The sequence below is a fragment of the Bactrocera oleae genome, chromosome 2 (genome assembly GCF_042242935.1).
Source record: "Bactrocera oleae isolate idBacOlea1 chromosome 2, idBacOlea1, whole genome shotgun sequence".
Classification (NCBI taxonomy): domain Eukaryota; kingdom Metazoa; phylum Arthropoda; class Insecta; order Diptera; family Tephritidae; genus Bactrocera; species Bactrocera oleae.
The window spans coordinates 62,082,374-62,108,517 of NC_091536.1; the positions used below are offsets into that span (position 1 = coordinate 62,082,374).

The 26,144-nt window shown below is 35.1% G+C and overlaps 1 pseudogene; it reads right to left on the bottom strand.

Moving 5' to 3' along the window:
* Positions 1-14,962: 14,962 nt before the first annotated feature.
* On the bottom strand, positions 14,963-15,749 carry LOC138856928 (uncharacterized; annotated as a pseudogene).
* Positions 15,750-26,144: the final 10,395 nt, after the last annotated feature.

The window sequence follows — 26,144 nt, forward strand, 5'->3', positions numbered from 1 at the left end:
TTTCAATCTTCTTCGGAGTAGTAGACCTTTGCCAACCTTTGGTATCTTCCTGAATTATCAGTCTAAACAAGAAATGTCGTTCATTAGACAGTTCTGTGTTTGGTTGAGTACGCTTTAAAGATGAACATCAGCTAAGATAAAATAAAAAAAAGAAAACGCAAGCCATTTATTTATGGTCCTGATACTGTAACAACCAATTACGTGAAATTTTGGCTTAGTCGGTTTGTTTCCGGTAACTTTAATGTCAAAAATTCAACACGGTCTGGAAAACCAATTGCAGAAGAAATTGCTAAAATATTGGACATCGTTGAGTCCGATTGTCATATAAGCACTATTTTCACTTTCTAGGAGGGAAACAAAAAGAAGCTCGAAAAAACTCATGGACCAAATTTTCATCTGCGACCTTTGCTGAATTCCAACAAAATTGATCCATTTCTGAAGCGACTGGGGATAAAAATTGGGTGACTTACGGCATCGTCAAACGAAAACTGTTGTGATCGAATCACGGTCCAAACGATGGCCAAGTCAAGGATTGACGATCAGGAAGATTTTGTTATGTTTGTTGAGATTAGCAACGAACAATCTACTATGACCTGCTCCCCTACATAAACACTCTTATTTCGGATCTGAAATATCCACAATTGGACCGTCCGAAGGAGGCAATCGTCAAGAAGTGGCCCAATGGGAGTGGAATTATGTTCCATCAGGAAAACATCAGGCCACACATATCGAAGAAGAACTCACCTCGAAAGAAGCTTGTGAAAGTCGACTATCCCAATTTATTTTTACAATTTACTTTCTTTTACTATACTTTTTTTTTAATGCAGCTATACAGTAAGAAGCAGTTTCAAGAAAGATCCCCACATCGATAGCACGTAAAGCTCGTCTGTAATTTTGTATAAAAAAAAAACAAAAGAATGAAAATGCATATGGTAATTTAATTTAATATCACCAAGACTCTAAACTCCCGCTCTTCTAACTGCCAGTCTTCAGCTTGCCACCGTCGATACTAGTTTACAAGTATAATGTTCTTCCAACACTTTTCAAGCAATTAAAATCTCGTCCAGTCTTACTTCGCTGTCAACGCAAATAAACTTTGTTGTAAACATTTCAGTTTTAATGATGGCCTCCCTTAATTAGCTCATTTAAAGTTATGTCTTTGTGCGAATATTATTGAATTGTTATTCCCATAATTAGCATATTACTAAACTTATAAATGCAGCATTGAGCTCGCCCCACCCCACACCCTGATTAATCATCAACTCCATGTAACCATATATTTTGCATACGCATACTAACACTAACTTGCCCCAGCGATGGACGGATTGAGTAATAAGTGATAGCAGAGACCTACTTGATTATAATACGACATCGCTCATCAACTCTCTGAGGGCACAGATCACCATGTGCGTTCAACGGAATAAGCTAGCTGTTATTAGCAAAACCCTGTACGAAATCTGCTAAAATCAGATGATATAGTGGCAGCATTCTTCTTTCGAAAAATCACAACCAGTTTGATTCAAAGATTATTACAGGCTTATACTTGATGACAGTCAACGGCAACCATAATATTTTGAAGATATTTATCTAATATTTTTGTTTTGCTGAAGACATCTTTTTGTATATGGAAATCGTGCGAACCAGATGTAGTAGGGATATTGCACAATGTCTATGTTGTTCTATGTGTCTAAAAACAATTTGGAATAGATACAAAGAGTTTAACAACAACTAAAAATGAATTTGCTCTTCCATTTGCATGCTGTATTTATTGAAATAATATCTACTTCACTATGTGTTCAGCCTAATGGAAAACAACCTTAAATGACTCTGGGTTACCCGATCTTAATAAAAACATAGCATTTTCATATCAAAATTCAAAATGACGCCGTAGATCTAAATTTGGAAAGATGCCGAACAATGTTCATTAATATACATACATAACTCACTGAGGGGAGTGTAGACGTGTTCAGCTGGTATTATATGCCTTCTCTCTTTTAAATAGTTCTTCAGGGTTTGCTGCTATTTCTACCCATAAGAAGCACCAAAGACGCCAGACAACAGCTAAAACTCTCAGGACAAATTTTCCTTACAAGGCAGCATCTCAGCCCCGACTGCAGTCGGTTAACAACTGCTATTAAGCTCGCAAGCTGTTTTGAGTCACAATTCAACTCAACTGCTGTTTCCTGGACGTTCACAATTTAATTACTTTTCCGCCTTTATTTGTAATTAATCTGTAAAGAATTTATGAAAGTTTTGTTTCCAAGTTTGCACTAATCTTCTCGCACCGCCTCCTATCGCCTTTAACTCTTGTAAAACTATTTCCTCAGTTAAACCAAGAGTTGAAGTAGAAGTTTGGCGAACAACAAAGTTGCCGTTTCCGTAATCAATTGTTAATAATTAATGAAATATTATCATCACTCATTTGAGCGTCTCTTTGTTGAAGGAAAGTTCTGGCAAAACTTGCGGAAGCAGTCAAAATCCAAAGTAAAGGTCAGCTAAAGTTTCTGGCACAAAATTTGGGGATATATTATATACTTAGAGTATGAAGTCAAAGTTTTAGAAGGCTTCAACTGATAGCGAATTTTATTCATTTTGCTCATAGACATTTATGTGCTAAATTTATTGTGGAGCCAATCGCAGCTGGACATTTTTTGCTATGAATTAAGCTATGTAAAACACAATCAATCGTTTTACATTAAAAAGGAAGTAAATTAATCTCGAACTTCACACATGACCATATTATTTTGTTCTTAGAAAAGTATAAACCACTCATTACTTAAATATTTAAGCCATTGCGTAAAACATTTGAAACACTTTGTGGTAATATAATTTCCAATTTTGTGATACATTTTTTAGAGGTTGAAATCTTCTAACATTCACGTTGACGACATTATGCATTGGTTTTGTTCTCAAATATAACTTTATGCCACAATCAGTTATAAGAAATCTACAGTATTAACCTTTCTTAGCCGGAATTCATAACTTTCATACCAAATTATATATCGGATTGTACTTGTCGGCCAGTGTGTTAGTTATTTATTTAAAAAATTGCTTGAAGATATGATCTCAAGTATACTTGATCAATTGTTAATGTAACAAGCCCAGCCCTTTCTCTGCCCCCTTTATACCTTGTATAGCGATTTTTGACTTTGCAACTGACTTTAAACCGTTTATGTTGGTCAATTGGCCAGAATTTGCGACATTCTAAGGAAATTAAGTGAACAAGTTTTCTTAGAAACTGTAAAGTTATATCAATAATTTAGCATTGAATATGTAAGGAGTTCGTGTAGATTTTGGTCTAAACCCTAAATCTCTAATATAATGAATTCCGATCCCATCACATCAACTCAATATATTAAATTTAGCCTCTCAAATGGGCTTATATCACATACATATATCTTATTTGCAGCTGATTTTAATATAATTAAGTGAGTCTATAACATTGACTTTAACTTAGTAAAATACTAAGTTTGATTGTAATCCATTTACTATTTCGTCGGATAATAAATGTCGAATTCTTTTGCTAAATTTTTTAATATACAGTTTTGTGACACCTTAAGGCATTCCCCCCACTGACAGTCATCATCAAGAGTCATATTTGCCCTCGCAAGATCTCATTGAAAATACAGTACACGAACAATTTACTGATTATAGTGATAATGCAGTAATAAAACGAATAAGAATGCGAACTACAATATCAAATTGGAACTGAAGCTTCAACTAGTACTTTTCTAGATGATGAGATATCTATTGTGCAAAACAAAGAAGAAGATGTTGCGATCTATTATAATGAATGCGGTACATTAAACATTGACACTCCACATACCAGCTTGAGCAAATGGAAAATAAATTATCATTGCAGCAATCTACATATCTCCTAACTAAAAAAAAACTTGAGGATATCATGTACACTCATTGCGGTGCTGCTCTCCTTGGCAGGGGTGATGATCACATGCTATTGATTCTCGGTGGTGACTTTAATGTAAATTTTGACGAGAATGCGTCTTTGCAACTACTTCTCTTTCCTCGTGAATAATTCGGTTTAGATATGTTTCACGACCGGAAAAATTCCACGACTAAATCAGGAAAAGCGATTGATGCTCTATTCTCCAGAAATCTGTTTCAGATAATGTACAAAATGAAGAAATAAATTAAATATTAAATGTGTATACCACATCTTATTATTTCGATTATCCCTGTAATACTTGTATGTATAATACAACTCACTCTTTCTTTCTTTTCTTACTTTCTCTCTCAATGAATCGGGGAAGAAGTATTCACTTCCATGTATTTTATTTGATTAAGAATGGCTGCGAAAGCGGAAAATGAATTTTCTAAAGATCCTGTTAATACTTTTTACCAGTTTGGAAACGAAAATGTGTCCATTGTGGGCTTTAAAGGCGAACCATCCTCACACATCTTAAGTAAATTTCATATAAATTTGCGCGTGTCACTAACATTAAATACATGCAAAAACATTTAATAAATTGCTCTTAATTAATTTCATTATATCACAGAGAAATGTTTGTGTATGTATATATTTCCAATACATGTAGCGCAACACCACAAATAATTACGAAAATTTATACGCTCGCATTTCGCAGCGCGCTACATGACGTCACCGCCGATTCAACCCGTTCGCTGTGGTGTACAGTTTATAAACTTCTTCGCTGCAATAAAACATTTAAGCTTGTCTGCCATATGAAGAGAAGAGAAGAAGATGACGAAAAACCGCTGCCAGATAGTAGCAGAGTAGGTTACAAGAGTAAAATGAGAAAAAAGTGCTGGCAGCTCAAAAAATCCGCAGGAACAGATTAAATGCTCTTTTCCACTTGCTCGGACAAATGCACAGCTGCAATATAAACACATGAACCAATAATTCCATGTATGTGTATTTATCATTTATTTGCATGGGTATGTATGTATATTCAACAAATATCTTCCTCAATCACAGCCAGCTGAGCAGCAGTCATTTTAGCGTTAAATATTTGAGCTATTTTCCACTGTTTTCCCTTCAAAGTTCTTTTGCAACAAATCGTGTATGATTTATAAGCGCCGATATGTTAGCTTTTAGTGCTTGCAGTTATTTTTCAAAAGTATATACGGCTTAACGTTGCGAACCGTGAGTTTAACAAAGTATTCGAGAGGAGCTGGCGACACGGTGTATACGTGACATGTGTAAATAAAAGAAAAAACCAACGTTCATTGCTTCGATTTGTGTGCCTCTCGCAACATGTTGCACAGAGCATAATAGTTTTGTTCACCTAATGGTTTCTTAATATCAAATTGAAAAGTATTATATACTTATATATCAATTTAAGCTGGCTGACAATATCTTATCCATCTTTCCATCCATCTGTTCGTAGTGTTAAGCTAATTTCATCGAAATTTATTACATAACATTCCCATTCGTTTGATATCCTTGTATAGTCGTTTAAAAATACACAAAATCTTACTCAACTACACCTACGCCCACGCCATAAAAGCCCATTTTATTACGCATTCGATTTTTCCTTTTTTTTAATATACAATTGAAGCACCAATGCAGACATCGGCACCAATAGTGCTTTCGAGGTTTAACACCTCTCATTTGAAAATAGTCGAAAATTAACCATATACTTTCAAGCCTGCATATACCGAATACGAAAACCTCAGTGTTTATGGTGTCTTATCGGATATATCGGTTATTTTGTGACATATCTTATGTAAATTCATAGGGAATATTTTTCTGGTCCCCAAATACTACACACAACAATTTTCGTTATTCTTCAAGTTATTTGATATTTATCCACTTATAATTTTGTCTCTGAATTTTCATAGAAACCCCCGCCTTCTAACGTGCAAATTCCAATAATATCAATTTTGCAACTCCGTTTGCCCTAATTTAGCCCTTCCCTACTTGTGTTCTCTCATTTTCATTTGAGCCAACCGTTTCACTATTTGTTACAATATCATTGTGAAAGGATAATGATTGACAGCCATATTGAACTTTGAGCTCAAGCGCTGTCAATCAAATGCTTGTGTCGAAATGAAATAAGTAATAACTTACTTTACTTCACCGTCTTTTCTGTGGGAGGGCTACCTTTTAACGACTGTTAAGGTTCTTTATTGCTCTCAGTTCAGTAAAGTGGGAGGCGTTAAGTTACACAAAATTACGCTTATAAATTTCTTATGATATATTTTATTTGTGTCCGGAAAAGGATTCGGATTTATAAAACCACTAAAATTATTTATATATATAAATCCTTTTTAAAATGATATTTATAAAGATATTTTTTTTTGTGATTCTTTTTATTTTTATAAGATTTTGAGTTTTTTTGCAAAAGTTGCTTTAAGATGTAAAGCACTTAACTTATCAGAATATATCGATATAGGGTAATATACAATATATATAAATTATCAGGAAGACGAGAAGAGCTGAAATCCGATTCATCAACTGTCCATCCGTCCGCTTGTTCGTCGTAAAAATTAAGATATCTTTATGAATGGTACGCATGTTCCTTGCAGAAAAGTAAGGACGACTTCGTAGATGGGCATTAGCAAACTAATGCCACGCCCCAAAAACTCCTTTAATTGAAAATGTATAAAGTGCAATAACAAAGCCGTAAATTAAGATACAGGACACAACGAATCCCATTAAGGAGGGAAAACTGTGGTTTGAAAATTTTAAATGGGAAATGGGCGCGGTCTCGCCTCTAATAAGTTTATTATATGGTATATATCTACCAAACCAATAAAACTATATCAGCCAAATTTACACAGGACAAATAGTTTCAACCTCTCTTATGTCTATGTGTCCGTCCAGTCCCTATACAACGGTGGCTTAGGCAATAACCCATGCCAAATTTCGTGAAGATATCTCCTCAAAAGAGGAAATTTTTCATACAAGTATTTGATTCCGATCATTCAGTTTGTATATCAGCTATATGCTTCAGTCAGCCGGACATATAACTGAAATATATATACATATAGTTCCCTCATACACTCTACTGGAATATCCAAAGTAGAATAGATAAAAGCTTGAACAGAAAGTTTGAGACATTTATTGAAGTTAACTTATGCAAATTAACTTTCTCCCATTCAAAATACACTCTGCCGATTCAACGCATTTATGAGGAATTTTGATCCAATGTTCGAAATTTTTTCTATAATCAGAGTTCGGTATAATCAATAGGGCTATCTATCGTTTTAAGTCTACCGGCTGTTTGTGTCGAAACGAGCCACAACAGGTGAACTCGGCGGTCATTTTTATTCAAAATCTCAGGCAGTGTGGATTAATAGTCTATGGAATGAAACTTACTTGTAAAAAGTGTGAAAGAGAAAGCAACATTGTGGTCATTCAAAAATCGTTTTAGGTAAATATTTACTCACATTTACTATTTACTACATGATTTCAGTTCCTTAATTTTGTTTCGGAATTTTTTCGGTGGTAAAATCAGTCGGCTGCTTAATTTTCTTATCATCGCGCAGCGGTTATCAAATTAATCAAACAAACCTTTATGTAATATATGTAGTGGCACGTATATCCTTGAAGTTGAGTGTACCGAAATGTTTGTCTCAGCGGACGAAATACAATCTGAGCTAAATACTATTAAACAACGACCTTTTTCCGGTCAACTGCCTCCAGGCCGCAAGTAATGAGGCAAATATGGAAGATTGCTTTTATAAAGGTATGTACATATATCTACATGGAGGCATACTTATAACAAACTTTTGTTAGTACATGAAGTTGGGTATATGGCTTCAGAATATTTGTCCCAGTATGTGGTATTTTCATTAATGACCACTTTCCACTAAACATTTCCCGCACACACACACACACACCCCCCGTTCACTGTGGCATGTTTATACAGTTAATAAAGTTTAAAACTAACAAGCCTATTAGTTATCGGATACATTTTTGCGTTTTTGCTGTTGTTGTTCATTCATTTCGTTGCGTGGCCCGTCATACCGCATGTCGTGCGGCTAATCTGTTAATATTAAATAATTTCAACTAATTTGCAACAAATATGCAGACCATCCGAAATATTTTGCAGATTAGTTGACGCTGTTTGCCCAACAAGTTAGCACGTTAGAAAATAAAGCGGACCGCGTTCGGTCAATGATGTAAATTATTTTTAGTTATTGTGTGTCGGTGTCCATGTATTTTTAGTTACAAAATTAAAATGTTTACTCTAATTATTGTCCCGAATGAATTTTGGCGCCAACTAAAAGCTAGTTATGCGGAATAAGAGCCTGAGTTATAATTAACTTAATAGGAGAGTACAAAATTAGCAAATTAATTTTACAAAAACGAGATGGATCTGAAACAATGTAGTGTTGATGGACCCGGGAAAGGAGAACAGTAAGAGAGCATGAAATACTGGCGGGTAATATTTAGTAATGCGGTTAGTGCAGATATACCAAGAGTTCTCTGGAGTGCTGCTTAAAATTTAATTAAATTTGACTTGACAAAGATTTGTAGAACTTATAATGTAATTGTTGGGAACCCACCATCGGTAAACTAATTCAACTTTATCAACATAACTTTACGTCTGAAGTATGTGCAAATGATAGAATAGCTCACATTTTATAGGAATGATAAGGGTTATTTCATTTAGTTCACTTAAAAGTACTTGACAACTTTAACAATGGCACTCAATACTATTAGACAAAAGGAAGCTGGATACTCCGATAGTCCAAGAATTTATGACTTTGAAATCTCCAATATAATGAAAATCTAGATATATGTCTGCGCGACCGACCGAACTTCTGGTGGTTTTCGCCTTGCGCTCGTTAAACTGGTGGATCGGATGTGCGGGAGAAGGAGCCCAAAGTGTTTCCTCTTAGTTGGATCGAAGCTGAGGCGGAAGGTTGGTGAAGGAATCTTCTATCGAGAGCTCTGCATGAACTCAAGTATCAGGCAGCTAGATTACTGACATCTTTCAAGATGAAGTGGTTGTTACTGAGAATTCATTCTAGTAAAGACTAGTCGGAAAGGATAGAACTTCAATATTTCTATTAATTGCTTATAAGACTTGTGTAGGTGTTTGGCCATAGCATCGTCGTTGAAAAATGTTAAGCTGAATACTTCCGTGACCTCTTGCGGTTTAATACCAGACTGCAAAATATCAGCGCTTTCACAGCTGCAAGATCCTTCTGGACCAGCGAACGTAAGATTATCACTGAACTACGAAGATGACAAAGTAGAATAACTATCACATTTTCTCCTAAGCTATCCAACTACACAAGGCTATGGTCGAAACGTCTCGGATGACATAACTTTAGTGATCCCGAGCAATTGCCTGGAATAAGTCGACTCTAAAGATATGTGAAAAGCTGAAAGAGATTTGTCGAAATATTAGGTGCATTCGTATCAAGGAGTTTCTCTTGTGTCACCAACGAGCGAAATTTCAACTTCCTAAGATCGCGGAACACAGCCTCAAAACCTACTGGCCACTGGCGGTATCGCTGGCTCCATCTTGATTTTAAAAAAGTATGAACCAACAACTTTTGAACTGCTAAACACAAAACAAAGTTTTAGGTTTTCAAGATTGCACCTGCAGGTTCCCCCTGCGGGTAGGGGTAAGAATTTACCCGCGGTAAGGCATGCCTGTCGTAAAAGGCGACTAAAAGCCAAATACACTATGACTGTTATTATGTACCTTGCTCAGTAATATCAGCATAGTATGTCAGAAATAGTGCTATAATACTCAGCTTGAACTGATATTATAGACTTTAAAAGACATTTGAAGTTCAAGCGACAAATGTCACCAGTCATTGAATAATGGGTTGCTCAACTGGCAGTAGTTTCGGCTACGCAGTCTTACCGGAGACTTTCTGGTACCACGGGGAGCAGAAAGCCCTTGGATTTCGGTCCAATCTGCTCATTGGGTTATGGCCCCTTTGGGGAGATTCGTGGTGGCTGTGGTTGAAACCTAAATGCAGGAAGAAAATTCGGCCTAACTGTTTTTTCAGTTCTAAAATAAAGTTGAAAAAAGCAACTGGGTTCCGTACCCGAAAACGGAAGAGGTTTTAGGTCGGCCTCGAATCATACCAAGATGGTAGTGTGGACCCAGACACACTGCCACTGGTATCCAAATAAATACTTGCAAATAGCTCGTATTGTTTGGGGCGCTGATCAACGCATTGTATTGATACGTTGGGTTTGGTACACCGTGAGGTAAGGCCGTCGCCGGCAGATACTCACGTAAATCAACAACGAAAGTTGCACCTACAGGTCTACAGTGGTTTTATTGCCCTAGATATAGGGTCGATATTATAAAATTTGTTCTAATTTATTTTGAAATCTTTATTTCCAGTACACACTACAAAAATGAGAAATCATGACACAAAATAACAGTTATACTTATAATATCAGTTTTGTTGTGAAAAAATAAAGGTACATTCAAAGTAAGTTTTTTCAAATGAAAGCGAAATTTCCATTGAGCAAAATTGGAAATTTTGTAGACAGTAACTCTAGATATCTAGACGTATGATTTTTAGTAAAACCATAAAACATTCACTCGAATAGTCTCTATAACAGTAATTAAATGTTTTCCCTTAAAATAATTTAATTTAAATTAATCTTTTTTATTTCTGGTATTTTCAATGTTTATTTGACAAATGTAAAATACATTTTAAGTACATAAACAATTCATTTTGATAATCATAATTTTCAATTTAGAAATTTTAATTTGTTGAGCTGCGATTATTACGCAATAAACGCGAATTTAATATAATTTTGTTGTGGTGCCAAAAGATTATTTGCAAATATATTCATGAATATTTATGTTTGTGCAAATACATATCTAATTGTGTAAAAGTAAATACATATACTACATGCAAATGTATATATAAAAGTCAAGGGACGCATGGCAGTTTTTTGGCAGAGGGAAAAAAATCTAGTTTTATTTTAAATTCATACGACAATCTCGAACTTAACCATACGCAATGTACGTGTATGGTATACGTTGAAATATTGAGTCGCCGAAAATGTTGCAGATTCAAATTTAGACTTATAAGTTGTGAGGAAGTTGAAGCGGTAGATTCTCTTTAAAATTGTGATATGGGAGTTGATTTTATTCAACGAATCCATGGACCTCCAGATTTTAATCCGACCTCGAATGGTTAATGGATTATATGAGGGACTTCTTCACAACAGAAATACTTACAGTGGTTTGCTTTTGATTTATTACTGTGAATCTACTGCTATAAAATTTATTAAGGTTGGCAATGTAAATTCGTTAAGAATTCATCTTATGTAACAAAAATGTCAAAAATACCCTAAGTAATAGGACTAAATTTCAGATTAGACGAAATCGCCGGGGTATGACAAATTTAGTAGTCTAGTCAGTAACTTATGTTCAACTCGGTTAGTGTCCTTTTAAATGGAACAAAATTATGATTTTTTAACTTGGCTATCTGGCCACTAAAGCCGGGAAAAATCACGGAGGTCATTAAAACTTATATATTTACTTTTAATACAAATCTTTATTATCGCCTTCTCGTTTTAGACTTTATTTGAGCCAATACAATACAAGCACTATTGGTTCAATCTTTCATAAAGTTGTTTTAGGTCTCGGCTAGAAGGCTTTCTTTGCCTTCAGAGAACTTTGGTTTTTTCGATTTCAGGTAATTTTTGGAGCACATTCGCTAGATTATTGGACGATTTCGACGTCATATTCATAGACTCACGTCTCGTTACTAGTAATGTGTTTGATTAATGTTAAGTCCTTAGCTACGTTGTCAAGCGACCCCTTCTCCACGTCATTTTGTAAAAGATTATATCTTTTGGTATGAGTCAGTGCTAGACACGCTTCATATCCAAAACATTAACCAAAATCCGAATCTCTCTGACGACGATTAATAAACTTTTTCGATGTTATCGTCATTAACAGAGATGGAGTTCACAACCTTCTCTGAATGCTTTGTGCCAATCAAATACCTGTATTCGGATGAAGTAGACTCCCCAAAACACTTATGCGACGTTTTCAATGATTCTATAGTCGTGCTTCCATTAAACAAACTCTTTGCGTCGTACGCCAACGGCTGCTTAATGCATTAATTGTATTGTGTGAAGATCAAACCTCACACAAACGAAAAAAAATCTGCAGAAACTTTAACCGATTCGGCTTGCGCGCGCTCTTTAAATGGACTAGTCAAATTTGATCAGATGGTATTACATAGCGCCACAGAAAGAAATTGATACAAGCCCTTGGATTTATTTGGCTTATGTGGCTTGCAAAAGTGAACAGATTCAAATAAATTGCCTAAATCGTAAATCTGTATGGTTTTGCATATACCCGCAAGGAGTATCACAGACAGAAAATTCCTTATAGTTCGATACAGTTGACGTAACATTTTTAAACCTCCAGAAAAGTAGGGATTATCGCCTCCAGTCAATGCATTTTACGTAGCATCGTAGTTAAATTCGACCAATTTGCTCACGTAACTGCGGAGTTGCTTACTATGCTCATTATGGTGGGAGGGCACTTTCTTTTTCCACTAAATCGGAAATTTCAAAAGAAACGTCATATAAGGCAAGACAAATGGCTGGCCGGAATTCAAGGCCACACCTCATATATTCGGAAGTCTGAGGAACTTTTCCATCAGTAAATAAATCAACCGGGACTGACATTAAATGTAACCTCCAACCCCTACACCCCGACGACAGTCATGCACATAGACCAATATATATCGAAATTAATTTTCAATTTAATTAAAAATTGTTCCGAAAATTTAATAATATTTGTAGTAAAATAGTAATTTCATATTTACAAACAGTTTCTTTATATCCGTTTTAATCAGTATTTTATTAAATATAAATCGTAATTTCTGCATTGCTAAAACCGGAAGCCAGCATAGAGAATATTTGAATTTAAATTCGAAATAAATAAGAAAATACGTTGCGGCACCAAACTGAAAATTCATGTGAACTAAATCCAATGAAAATTCAGCCAAGCATATTTATGAAGCTGTTGAAATTTACAACCATTTATGGATACATGAGTTCACAGAGCAACGTCGAGCACATAGATACAAATATGGTGATATTTACACTACTAAAAACTATTTTATAGAAACTAATATTCAATAAAAGTATATTGGTACTTTCCGACAGCTAATTCCAACAAATATTACGTTGTGTACACTTTGATACCGTAGCCTCGATGTGAGAACATATATAAGTGTGTACGTGCTCTTGAACTTTTCACTCTTTTTTTTTTGTTTTTTTGATGTTTTCTTTTAGTTTTATATACATTCGTGTTAGTTATTTTGCTACAATATTTATATTATTCTTGTTATTTAAAACTAAAGTAAAGGTAAAGTGAAATACCGAAGCCTAAAAATTTAATCCAATACTCAGCTACATATGTATATAGCTTTTAGTCAGAGAATATGAATTTAAATAGGTCATGTGAGCAAATCCATTACTTTTTTTACTCTTGTTACAACAGAGTATAACAAATTTGTTGACCTAACGGTGTGAATTTAAATTATAACTCCGTCCACTCCCCATATCGATGGTATTCCAAGGCATTATAGGAGCCGGTGTCAAATCTGGACGATGGGCGTGGCACCGTCCACATTTAGGTGAAAACCCAAACCTGGGGACCGAATTCGGTAAATAATATCCTAATATTCCTAATTTACGGTGCGAAAGTGATTAAAATCAGATCACAACCAAGCGTACTCCCCCTATATCACAATTTTAAATTCCATCTGATTTTTTCACTTTACAGTATTCAAAATAAGAAAACAGTGGTAGTCTAACTTTCCAGGGTTATTCGGAAATATACATACATATGTACATATAAGGCATACATGTATGTCGTATATACGGAAAACATATCCAAATACCAATAATTTTGCACTTAATAACTTTTATTATCAATTTATTTGGATCAAATTGATGCAACCGGTGGCAACCCTTCTCAAAAAAAAATTTTTTGACAACTGACAATCCTCCACGAAAAACTTTTCAACAGTTGTTTTTTTGGTTTAGAAAGCCATATTAAAAAATTTGGTTTATCTTAAACGGGTCTTCAGCGCTCTTTTTGCTTTTCATCTTAAGTTTGCCACGAAGTTTGTAACACCCAGAAGGAATTGTCAAAGACCCTATAAAGTAATATAGTATAAATGATGAGCGTGATAAGCTGATTCGATTTATCCATGTCCGATATCGATATGAAATTTTACACACGTTGTTTTCTTCCCAAGAAGCTGCTCATTTGTCGGAACCGCCAGTATAGAACCACTATAGCATATAACTGCCATACAAACTGAGCTATCGAATTCTAGTTCTTGCACAGACAACTTTCTTATTTGTGAAGGGTATTATAGCAGTAGACAGAGAGACAAATGTCAAAAACATATGTTATAATTCTTCTTTTATAATTTTCCAGTTGACAATCTCTTTTTAAGTATCAGCGGTAATCTGCCACCTCGTGACTAACCCATCAATCTCGATACATATTTTCCATCACTTTTAGATTTTGGTGGAACCGCTTTCTTTGTTTCTCACTATATTCCATATAAACCCAAAAAGTTTACAGATAGTTGCGAGGATAGTCTAAATTGAAACTTGGGTCTGAAATATTATCAGCTTATTTTGCATAATTTCTTAATAACTGGCGATTTATTGTTACCAAAGAAATTTTCGAAAATCAACACAAAAATTTTCTAAGATTAACTTTACAGAACAGTCATAACATTGATAAAAATATTTATTTATTTATTAAAGGAAATACAATTATAAATAATTATACTACCTATAAAATACAACAGCACTAGCGACAAGGCCTTCAGCTGTGGGCTTAATTTTACTTGTACTTTTTTTGTATGAGATTTTACTTATGAATATGTATGTACAAGTATAAACTAATACTTATGGTTATACTTAAATACTAATGTCTATTCTTATGCTTAGAATTAAGGGGTAGCAATATTTGTTAGTATAGGAAAATTTGGGAAAATTTTATTATGGTAGTTTTAGTTGGGCTCCGGAGATGAAGTTGTAAATTTCTTTTATGTTGGCAGTTGACGGTTCTTTGAAGAGTTTGGAAAGAGAGAGATGACGAAAGGTAGGACATATGTTCAGTATGTGTTCTACAGAATTTGTTGGACTGTTGCATAGCCGGCAGCCAGGCGTTATGTTGCGGTTTAGAATATGTTGGTGCGTTAAAATGGTGTGTCCTAAACGGAGTCGTGTAAAAAGTTTGATCTCCGGGATGCTGCATGTAGAGGGGTATACTGCTTTTCTTTGTTCGGGATTAACGAGCCGCTTTAGCTTTAAGCTTTGAGAAATGTTTAACAAATCGCACAATGTCTTTGCTTTCATTAGTTCTCACGCAAATACATGGACTAAGAGTGGCGTTTTTTGCTGCTTTATCAGCGAGTTCATTTCCTGAAATGCCACAGTGTCCTGGAATCCACATTACTTTAACTTTATTTCGGCTATCAATCAATTTGTCCCGAATTTCACTGATTAGAGGGCTGCTGTTGGATGTATTTCGAATAGCTGTGACTGTTGCAAGGCTGTCGGTACAGATAACATATTTATCTTTGGAAGACGTGATCCATTGGATAGCTTCTTTTATTGCGTATGCTTCTGCGGCAAAAACAGAAGATGGTGATAAAAGTAATCCATTTTTAATGATTTCCGAGTTCTCGGAAACCACTGCATATGCGGTTTTGTGGGGATTTTTTGACCCATCGGTGTAAATGAATTTCCATCCTTCTGAATAGAGATCTGTCTTGCGCTGCATAAACTCTTGTTTATACACCTCGTAGTTAGTGGAGGCTTTGTTCCAGGTCATAAGTTTGTCTTCTATAACAGAAGAGTCTAGAGCCCATGGAGTATATTGGTAGTGCATAAACGATAATTGAGAGTAGTAAAGATCTCACGATATTGATAAGTATTGTAGGATGAACAAAAGAATGTCGTGAAGCTAAAAACTTTATTATATTTAATCTACCGACAAGTTTTTTTCTTATATATAAACAATGTTTTTTGAACTTAAACTTAGAGTTAAAAATTAATCCTAAAATTTAATTTCATTTCCAGTAGGTATTTTTATGTTATTAAAAGTGACACACATTTTCTTTTACGACACATATGTAAGATATTACATTTATCTAAGGATAACTTAGCCCTGGATGTGAGCGACCAGTTAGATATATTATTAAGTATTTCCGTAAAAGTTAATTTGACGTTATTCAGATCGAGTTGTTTGGAAAATATCAGCATGTCGTCTGCATACATACAGTAGTAGACTAGGAAATTGGATAGTATCTCACTGATTTCATTAAATACAACTATAAATATGACCACACACAAAGGGGAACCTTGAGGAACTCCATTTTCTAAAGGCAAAGAGTGAGAAAAATTATTGTGAACCTTAACCCGAAATCTTCGATTTGTTAAAAAAATTTTAAGTAGGTTGCAACATTTAGGTCCCAATTTCCATTTTGCTAATTGTTGTAGAACTTTATGAAGTTCGATACGATCATACGCTTTTTCAAAGTCTAAGCTAAGGCAGGTAACGTGCCCCTTGTTCGAGATAATTTTGGAAGAATGGTGCTCGAAGTGTAAAAGGGCATCCATTGTATCTTTCATTTATTGTTATATTTGAGGACCAACAAATTGTCCACCTTTCAATTTTTCCATACTATGTTAAGCTTCGAAAATATTCTTAAAAGTTATGACAAATTTCTTTATCATTTCCAACTTGATAAGTATTAAGTAACTGAATTCTTTTTGAGAAAAAAATTTTGGCGTAGGTGTTTTTCCAACATACCATTAACTTCCACATGTAGACTGAATTTTGGCGACTTCATTATTTCTGAGTAGTCCAAGCGAATAACTTAATTTAAACTCAAAGGGAGATTTTGAGTAAAACAGAACATTTTGATTTTTGTTAAAACACATTAAAAGTTTCCGCATAATTTTTCGCATATTTTTGGTAAAGAGCCTGAGAGTGGGAAACACGTTATATTTGTATGCGCGAAAAAGATGCGCAGAACCCTAATCATGACTGGAAAAATTCAAGTCGATCAAAATATAAGACAGTTATAAACACAAGAATACAATAAAATTTAGATTTGCTAACATATATAAAGGAACAAAAAAAAAGATTTTGTAGGGCTGTGTAATTAATATTATTACAATTGGCAACATTGTTCAAAAATCACGTATAGAACTGTAAATTGTCTTATACATGTTCAATTTGTAGAGTTTCTTTTATCTTAAGTTGTTTGGCTGAAGATTTTCAGTATCCAGGTAGCCTTCTTACTTCTTTTTTTATACTCTCGCAACATTTTGCTACAGAGTATAAAAGTTTTGTTCACCTAACGGTTGTTTGTATCACCTAAAACTAATCGAGTTATATGTATATAACCCCATATAACGGTATTGTTAAAAACTACTATACCAAACGCGCGATAAATCAAGCGCTAAACAAGCCAGAGACATTAAATTTTTATCTCTGGGATGGTATGAGATGACTTTATAGGAACCACGTTCAAAATTAGTCAGTGGGCTTGGCACCGCCCACTTTTAGGTGGAAACCCATATCTTGGGATCTGCTTGACCGATTTCAACCAAATTCGGTACATAATATTCTTGTCATATTTCTATATTATAGTACGAAAATGGGCGAAATCGGATTACAAATACGCCGATTTCCCATATAACAGCATTTTAAATTCCATCTGATGTTTTCACTTTCCAGTGTGTAAATTAAGCAACAATGATTATATCGGCGTAAAACTTTGCGTGAATTATACGTTTAAAGTATGCCACCTTAATTAAAACAAGAAAAAACGTTAACTTCGAAGCTATAGTACCCTTCCCAGATACAAAGGTTCCTTCCAATAACTTGATTCAGATCTAATTTCGGGAATTGGCATGCCAAATTTCATTCAAGATACCTCGTCAAATGAAAGAGTTTTCCATACAAGCACTTGATTCCGATCGTTCAGTTTGTATGGCAGCTATATGCTATAGTGGTCTGATATCGGCCGTTACGACAAATGAGCAGCTTCTTAGTGAGAAAAGGGCAGCTACAAAATTTCAGGTTGATAGCTTAAAAACTGAGGGACTTGTTTGCATATATACAGACGGACGGACGGACAGACGGACATTGCTAAATCAACTCAGCTCATCATGCTGATCATTTATATATATAATTTATAGGGTCTCCGATGTTTCCTTCTGGGTATTACAAACTTCGTGGCAAACTTAATATACTCTGTTCAGGGTATAAAAATACCACAAAAATTATTCAAATAAGTTCAACCTTCGCTTATTTTACCAGCGAGATGGCATTATGTTACGCAGTACAAATTGAAGAACACACCACAAATTATTGAGGACTTATCGTAGAAGCGTTAAAAACTCAGTTAATGGCTCACACTTGGTGAAGTTTTTCTAATGGCTGTGGAAATATAGAGTCTAATTAAAAAAACCAAATCAAAATTCTCGATCTTTAGGATCTAGAAGTGCTTATAGTTAACCCCATATATGGTATATCTTCATATCAGCATCTGCATTAAGATTGTATAAAATAATATGCACAATACGATGAAAATACATATATAGGTATGCACACATTGTATTTGTATTTAAGTTATTTCCTATTATGCACTAATACATGTATATTGTACATACGTGTAACTCCTCCATTGCTCGAATTATTTTTGTTTACCTGGTTAGATGAATATTTCATTTGCCTCGTATGAGAGATGCCAACAATGAAACAACTGCTATCCTCACCAAAAAATAGTATATGCTGGTCACCTGTGTGTCAAAGCTATGACATTTTGCAATTTCAAGTAAACATGGCAAACGGAATTTCCCTTGAGTCATGATATTGCCGGTGGCTACCCGAAACGATAAAATGTTTTCTCGTACATACGTAGAAAGAAATTGGTTTACATACCTGTATTTGTATGTTAAAATTTGTTTGGTGAAACTATAAAAATTTATTTGTTGGATTTACATAATATACTTTATATCACCTGTGTAAATACAAGGTTCGTTCCAAAGTAAACAGTACAAAAGTAACAAAGTAAACTCATTTAAACATTTCATCTATTGGAAGTGAAGTTATTGCGTTTTAAGTGTCAGTATGTTTTTGTCATCGGTGCGAAGATGAGCTTCGAACAAAGAGTCAACATTAAATTTTGTTTTTAAATTGGTAAAACTTTTACCGAAACATTTTAATTGATTAAACAAGGTAATGGCGATGATTGGCTATCCCGAAGCAGAGTGCACGAGTGGTTTCAACGTTTTCAAGGTGGTCGTGAGGATATAAATGAAACCCAAGAAATCGCGCCTGGAGAAGTCAAAAGTGAAAACAATGCTGATTTGTTTTTATGATTCCAAGGGTATTGTCCACAAAGAATTTGTTCCACCCGCCCAAAACGTTAATGTGGTATTCTACCTTGGAGTTGTGAAGCGTTTGGCGCGCTGTATTCGACGTGTTCGGCCCGAATATCGCGAAGATGGAAGTTGGCGTTTGTTGCACGATAATGCGCCGTCGTCTCACCGATCGACGCTTGTGGCCGATTATTTGACCAAACATCACATTTTAACAATCAACCACTCCCCGTATTCACCTGATATGGCACCGTGCAACTTCTACCTTTTCGGAAAAATGCATTTGCCGATGAAAGGAAAGCGTTATGCAGACGTGAAGGCGATTCAAAAGACTTGTACCGGCATACTGGCGGCAATACCGGGCAACGAGCTGAAACACTCGTTCGACATGCTTTTGGACCGTGCAAAAAGTTGTATTAAAGCAGAAGGAGACTATTTTGAATAAAATTAATTGATTTTGCCGATAAAACCATTTGTTCTGTCTTTTTTTTTAAAGTCCTGTTAACATTGGAACGCACCTTGTATAACTATCGTCCATCAGGGTTTATTAGTTTTTTTTTTTAGTTTTTTCATTTTGTATCGGCTGGGAATTGAAACCACGGCCCACCATGTGGTAGTCGAACCCTCAACTGAGAGGCCGAATCATAATTTAAATAATAATATAGCTATGATGGATGAATCAAAAAACTTATATCGAATTTATGGGTTAAAATGAGTGTATGTATAGAGAAAAAATGGTTTTGCAGGGCAGGATTTATGGCTTAATTTTAAAAGGTGCCGTGAGCATTCCATTTAAATAATACGTAAAAACACTGCTTTCAATAAAATTATTATTAATTTTTAACCATCTAGGATAAAATTTTTTATTTCCTAAAATAAGTATATCTCAGTTTCTTTTACCTGCCCTGAACCGGATATATTAAGTTTACCACCATGTTTGTAACATCCAAAAGGAAAAGTCGTAGGCCCTACAGAGCATATATAGCTGTCTACGATTCGCCATTTCTCTGCTCGCTTCTGCTCTCTTTTCAAAAAAGTTACATGTAAATACAACAACAAAGTTATCGAGTTGAATTCCTATAAAAGAGTATGCGGATACCTCATTAAAGTGGTATAGCCGCTATCTTCATTGCTACCAAGTTTTGCATATTTTAGACCAGCTTCACTAATGTTAATAGTCGAAATGACAAACGTAAATACAAATTTCTTTTTTTCTTGTATTTTAAAAACTTAAGATTTAAAATCAATTATAGTAATTTATAGAAAGCAGAAATAAAGAGTTACATCAACATTTTTAGCGAAAAAAACTTTGTCTGCTCGTTATCAAGTGTTGGTATGGACAATTTATTTTATTTGACGAGTTATCTTTAAGAAACTATCATATAGCTGCCATCCAACCAGATCGATCAAAATCAAGATAAAATCTTTTTATACTCTTTATGCTATGAATGGTATTTTAGCTTCGGTATAGCCGAAGTTGACGTTTTTATACTCTCGCAACCTGTTGCTACAGAGTATAGTAGTTTTGTTTACCCAACGGTTGTTTGTATCACCTAAAACTAATCGAGTTAGACATAGGGTTATATATATATAAATGATCAGGATGAAGAGACGAGTTGAAATCCGGGTGACTGTCTGTCCGTCCGTACGTGCAAGCTGTAACTTGAGTAAAAATTGAGATATCTTTATGAAACTTGTAGACATGTTTCTTGGTACCGGGAGACGGTTGGTATTGCAGATGGGCGTAATCGGACCACTGCCACGCCCACAAAATGCCATTAATCAAAAACAAATAAATTGCCACTAAGCTCCGCAATAAGATACAAGACTGTTATGTGGTACACAGAATCACATTAGGGAGGGGCATCTGCAGTTAAAATTTTTTTTTAAAGTGGGCGTGGTCCCGCCCCTAATATATTTAATGTGCATATCTCCTAAACCGCTAATGCTATAATAACAAAATTCACTGGAAGTAAATGTTTTTAGAACCTCTACCTACAGTGTGAAATCGTAGTAGTAGTTGAAATCGGGTGGAAACTCCGCTCACTCCCCATATAACGGTACTGTTAAAAACTACTTAAAGGGCGATAAATAAAGCACGAAACACGCCAGAGACATTTAATTTTATCTCTGGGATGGTATGAGATGACTTTATAGGAACCGCGTTCAAAATTAGTCAGCGGGCGTGGCACCGCCCACTTTTAGGTGAAAACCCATATCTTGGGATCTGCTTAATTGATTTCAACAAAATTTGGTGCATAACGTTCTATTGATATTTCTATGTTATAGTGCGAAAATGGATGAAATCGGAGTACAACCACGCCTATTTCCCATATAACACCATTTTTAATTCTATCTGATTCTTTCACTTTCCACTATGCATACCAAGCAACAATGATTATATCGGGGTAAAACTTTGCGTGAATAATAAGTTTAAAGTATGCCAGCTTGTGACCAAAAATTGTCTTAATTGAACCAAAAATGTTCAAGCCCATAAGTACTAAATATGTGGACCCCAGTGCCTATAGTTGACTTTCTACCGAAAATATCAGTCAATCCACAAAGAAATCTTAAAGGAGTATACTATTTGACTTTGTGAGAGTATAAAATGTTCGGTTACATCCGAACTTCGCCCTTCCTTACTTGTTTCTTTTTCATTTTAAATTCAAAAACTCATACATTTCAAAGCTTTGAAAAGTGAAAAATTGTTTATGCAATGAACAAAAAAAAACAGCTCAGTTCGCTTACCTTCTAAAACAAACTATAAAGCAACAGATAACAAGTATATCTAGCTCCTCCTTATAGACTGCGCAAATGGCTGAATTTAGATGATAACCACACCAACTCTCCACATATAACGGTTATATTGAACACTGTTAAAAGTGCGATAACTCACTAAATAAATATGTCAGAGATATTAATTATTATACTCAAGATTTTACGGAAGGGCTTCCTAGTAGCTAGTGTTAAAATTGGATAATGAACAACAACCCCACTTACTTGTCTTCTTTCTCTTTCACTTTCAATGCATAAATCGGTAGTCAATGGCATTAACAACAAAAAACTCTGCACAAATAGTGCCTTTAAGGTAGGCGACCTCACGTCCACAAATAGTCAGCTAAGGAGGTACTTATTTTATCTAATAGAAAGTTTCCTACAAAAGAATTTTTTTCCCAACATAATATTCTTTTATTTCCATGGGCCTTACCCAGCGATTCTCCAACTTCTTTAACCCTTCTAAAACATAAGCTTTCTGGAGGATTTCAAAGTATGCCATTATGGCGAGAGTAACTTTCTAATTTGCCCCAAATTTTAGTCTTAGCAAACCCCGAGGAAAGGGTGGAAGTGGCAGCAATTCATAGCCTAGTTCAATTGCTTAGACCATAGTTTTTGGCGGAGTCGTAAGTCAATGCTTTTTTGATGTTTATGAAAGTGTAAATATCTCCTGTTGCGGGTTTTGTTTCTTTAAGCCTTGTGCTTTTCAAAAAAAGTTGAATGCATATAATTTATTGTTGAAGATTACGGTTTGATATTTTGTTTTAAAAATTATTTAGAGCAACTGACTGCCGCGGTGGGCCAAAAAAAAATCCATCATTTCCGAGCACTTTTTTCAGTAATTGGGCCAGTATGGCAGCAATAACGCGCCGAATATTCTCTTCCAAGGAGTCAATCGTCTCGAGCTTATCTGAGTAGACAATCGACTTCGTATAACCTCCAAAAAGTAGGTCAACGGTGTAAAATTGCGCCATCTTGGAGGCCATGGCACCCGCGAGATAATGAGCGTACCAAAAGTTTTCTGCAATAAATTTATTGTTTCGTTAGCTGTTTGGATTTTTTTAGCCCGCAAAGCAAGATCCCTGCGCAAAATCTTCCATAATGAAAGCAGCGCGCGAGGTATCACGCGAACCGAACCATTATTTTGGTAATAAATTTCCACGATTTGCAAACGTTGCTATGGAGTAAGCCTTAGGACTCATCTACCAACAATCAACCGATCAATATCGGAGTATAGCTTTGACACCTTGTTCTTGCTTGTGAGTTAAGTCCATTAAAATACCGTGAGTTTAACATTTGTCTTTGAAACTAAAAATTTTCTTATTTGGGCCTGTGTATGTATGTGCATACTTGCAAATATATGTTATGTTACGCAAAATTCCGCTGCCACTTTAAAATGCAATAAACGCCCAAATGTCCGTTTCGCATAAAAATTCCAACAAGTAACTTAGGAACCGTCGTAACTCCGTCTCCTCAGGAACAGAAGTATGCCACAAAATATGCGAAGACATTAAATTTGTAAGTAAGATATCTGCTTACAAATGGCAGCGTCAAATTATGCAAATGATTATGTTTAAAGGAGACATCCTGCTAAGCGCGGCAAACTATACAGCAGAAAGGCGGCAAGTGCGTTTCGAGGGGAGTACTCGTATGAAAACTAATGGCACAACACACACACACAACACAAGTGAAAGTAAATTGAATATCAAAGCTAAGTTCTGTTTTAGTAACGGCACTAACAGCGCGTATATTTTGCAAGTATTTGCTGTGTGCGTGGAAACTTTTGAATTTTAATGCTTAAATGTTGAATAATTTTGTCGTCGAAAAATGTTGAAAACAATTCGAATTTACAAAAGTCACCTGGAGTCTGGCTACTATGACAATGTTTTGATAGAGATTAAACCTGCGCGAATGATAAGAGGTCATATTGGCCACTTAAGTGGCAAGCTTAACACGCAGGGTATAATTTTTAGGCTTAATGAAATAAATTTAAATATCAAAAAAAAGACGTTCACAACTTTTTTTAATTCCATTAAGGTACCATCCTCCATATGAGTATTTTTAATAACACCCTAAAGGTTAATGTAATATACATATGTATTTTTGTCTACTATTTTAAATTAATTTGCATGCATTTACATATATATTTATAAGTCGGCATTATAAAATGAGTATAAGAGCTATGAGTGGTAAGTCTGGGATAATTGTGGTATTTTTTTTTAAATGGTCTACTTAAGAACAGAACCTCGGATTTGCCTTTTGAGACAAATAAAAATAAACAAAATTTGTGTATTAAAAACTTAGTGTATATTTATTTTAATACAAAGTATGGTAAAAGAAATAGATTATTTTTGCAATAAATTTAATGTTTCATTTAGAATAGTAAGAATAAAATTATCCAATTTTGGTCAAATATGCATCGTTTTTATTCGAGAACTTTTTGCCAATTCGAGCATAATTTCATAATGCCACTCTCATAGGAACCCTAGTCCCTATTAGCAAAAAACTGGGACATTTTTTTTTACAATCTTCTCCTGAAGCGGGTTTTTTACCAGCCAAATCATTCGCTAAAAACGAGAATAGTTGGCGCCCGGTTCGACCTATAAGAAGGATGTATTAGCCTATCTCACCCACGTTACCGGATCTTCTGGCGAGTCACTATCGATGTTCGTGGCTAGGCGTTGCCCTGATGGAACATAATTCCACTCCCATTGACCAGAGCTGGTCACTTCTCGACAATTGCTTTCTTCAGACGGTTTGGCCTTAGCGACGTAGCTCGACAAAAACTTCGTGACCGTTAATCCTGGTTTGGCCACCGTTATTCGACCACGACTGTTTTCACTTGACATTTTCGTAAGTTACTCACTTTTCATCACTAGAAACCATTCGCTTTCGTTTCAGCAAAAATTCACACATGTTTTTTTTTATACATTGATTGTATGGCACCCATACATCGCGCTTACCGAAACAAAAACGACGAAACCAAAATGATTGGCGGATACACTATCAGAGCCATAAACAAAATTCACCCTTTCAGCTGCCCGGTTTAATTTGGTACCGAACTTTTAAAGTATTTCGCTCCGAGAAGTTTTTCAAGACTACGAAAGGTCGCCGCATTTAGAGAAAGCGTCAAATAGAGGGCATTGAAATAATTATAAAGATAATATTACATAGTAGTTCCCTAAAAGACAAAAAAGAGGTAAAAGTAAAGATACAACAGATATGAAGCCTGGTATAAATGTAAATAAAAACAAGTAAGGAAGGGCTAAGTTCGGATGTAACCGAGCATTTTATACTCTCTCAAAGTCAAGTGGTATACTCGTTTTGGTACCCGTACCTAGGGGCTTGAACAGTTTTGATTCAATTTAGATAATTTTTGGTCATAAGGTGGCATACTTTAAACGTATTATTCACGCAAAGTTTTATGCTGATATAATCATTGTTGCTTGATTTGCACACTGGAAAGTTGAAAAATCAAATGGAATTTAAAATGATGTTATATGGGAAATAGGCGTGGTTGTAATTCGATTTCCCCCATTTTCGCACTATTACATAGAAATATGAAAAGAATGTTATGTACCGAATTTTGTTTAAATCGGTTTAGCAGATCCCAAGATATGGGTTTTCACCTGAAAGTGGGCGGTGCCACGCCCACTATATAATTTTGAACGTGGTTCCTATAAAATCAACTCATACCATCCTAGAGATAAAATTTAATGCTTGATTTATTCCGCTTTTAGTAGTTTTTAACAGTACCGTTATATGGGGAGTGGGCGGGGTTGTCACCCGATTTCACCCACCTATCACACTGTCGATAGAGATGGTAAAAATATTTGTTCCCAGTGAATTTTGTTATTATAGCTTCAGTGGTAAAGGAGATATCTACATTAAACTTATTAGGAGGCGGGACCACGCCCACTTAAAACAAAGTTTAAACTGCAGATACCCCCCCCTAATGTGATCCTGTATACCAAATAAGAGTCTTGTATCTTGTTGTGGAGATTAG